This window comes from Heliangelus exortis, chromosome Z (genome assembly GCF_036169615.1).
Source record: "Heliangelus exortis chromosome Z, bHelExo1.hap1, whole genome shotgun sequence".
Taxonomy (NCBI): domain Eukaryota; kingdom Metazoa; phylum Chordata; class Aves; order Apodiformes; family Trochilidae; genus Heliangelus; species Heliangelus exortis.
In genome coordinates, this window is record NC_092454.1 from 65,110,299 (window position 1) to 65,112,307 (window position 2,009).

Sequence of the window (2,009 nt, forward strand, 5' to 3'; positions counted from 1 at the left end):
GTTCTGGCCTTGACTGCATGAGCTATTCCCACATCCTGACTGTGACGAAGTCCTGTGCTATATGCTGTATTTTCTGTATCATGGTGTACTGACACATCCAGCTGATTGCAAGGAACACCAACCAAAAATTCTTGCAGCTGTGTAAGTTACTCAGAGGACAAATGCTTACTGTCAAGTCTCACACACAGTGGATCTTCTACTGGACACAGCTCAATATTGTCTAAAGGACACAAAGCAGCTTCTGAAAGAGAAATTGGTGTTTCCTCATAATATAAGAGGTGCCTCACAAGCACGAAAAATGTAGCAGAGATAAATAGAAAAGGCTAATAAAAAATCCCAAACTCTTCACTTTTCTATAGCAAAGTCCTAGAAACTTGCATTTTACTCACAGAGAAGAAAACAAACCATTAATTTTTTAAATCTGTGGGTTTTTTCCATGTTCAGGCTTCTCCAGGGACCTCACACAGTGTTAATCAAGCATTTTGCTATTCTGGAAATATGTGTACATGCTTCAAAATACAGTAAGTTTATATTGACTCAGTCAAAAGCCACCACCTTAGATAAAATCCGTATGCATAGAAGAAAAAAAGTTTCTCATTTGCATTAAATTACCCATAAAAAGCCCATCATTATAACTCAGTGTAGGCCTGCTGAATTTTCAGCATATCAAAATTAATTATATACTTCAGAGCAATTTTGCATGAGCCAGTGACTTTTCACCTTCACAGGTATATTTAAGCATTCAGATGCACTGGGAAATTACATCATTAAATATGCTGCAGAGTATATTAAAAATTGACTGCTGCTGCAAGTTTGTTTGTTTTGCATAGCAGTTCCCTTTCTGACTCTAGCTAATGATCTTTACTATTACTTAAGTCTAAATCACTTAATCATCTGACTGGGAGGAGAAGGGGAAGGAAAAAAAGAAGAGGGGAGAAGAAATCTCACCAGGCTGAGAAATGCCTGGTCAAGAAATAGAAAGAAATAGAAAACAGGGACTTCCACAGAGGTTGGCTGCCTCCACTACCCTCACAAGGCTACCGAAGGCCAGGACCTAACTGCTTGTACTGCCTGTGCCAGCATACCAGGAATGCAGCCATCATTTTGGTACTGAGAGACAGTCAGAGGATGCACCAAGTACTGGCAGAGAAAGTCCTCTCTCCTACAGCAGCGGCCCTTCCCTGTCACCACCTCCCCATCAGCAGCAGAAGCAGCAAACTCACTGTCCCACTGACCTCCCCCTCCCCAGGCAGCACCTCTCTCACTCCCATGCTTGCTGACATTTTCCACATTTCTTTACAGGTGTGCCAAGCTGTACCTCTTTAACACCCATGCAGTACGAAGACGTTCAGTCAATAATTAAAGACTAAAGGAAAAAAAAAAACCAAAAAACACCAAAGAAAAAAAAAAAAAAACAACAAAACCCACCGCACACCAGAAAGCAAAACACAAAACTCACCTTAGTGCAGATGTAGAGGACTTCACAGGCATTGTTGCATCACTTACACTCTTGATTTCTCCTCCACAACTCTATTTCTTCCAGTGGTAACAAAGTGTTTAGGTGCTTACATTTCAGCTTGCCCATGAAGCAGCACCAGACCTCGCCTTCACCCAGGCCTCCTGCTGAAGCACACGGGCAATGAAGAACAGACTCGCACGGCTTACAGGGAGGATGTCAGGTCTGCACCGTACGTGTTCACAGAAACAACACATCAGGTTGTTCCTAAATGCGTGGCAGCCTCGCAGTCCCTGCATCAAGACCCTGGGAGGTGTTGGGTCCTGGCTCATGATTTGTTGCCCCTTGAGGCCGTGCATCACGGGGCAGCAGGTGAACCACTGCCACCCGGTGCTGCGAGGACAGGCAGGTCCTCCTCAGCACAGCAATGGCACAAGGAAACTCTTGATACCTCCAAAGCTGCACTTAACTCTGGACCATTCGCAGAGCTGGGGTGTTAAATCATTAAGCGCAGAGGACTCACGCTGCACCCACAAAACTCCCTCAGCGCCCG

The 2,009-nt window shown here is 44.4% G+C and overlaps 1 long non-coding RNA gene across 1 annotated transcript; it reads right to left on the reverse strand.

Annotated features, from left to right (window-relative positions):
• Positions 1-1,234: 1,234 nt before the first annotated feature.
• On the reverse strand, positions 1,235-1,798 carry LOC139789767 (uncharacterized). Its single transcript, XR_011723244.1, has 2 exons — positions 1,460-1,798; positions 1,235-1,366 (listed from the first exon to the last, which is right to left on the reverse strand). It is a non-coding gene; the product is annotated as an uncharacterized lncRNA (long non-coding RNA).
• Positions 1,799-2,009: the final 211 nt, after the last annotated feature.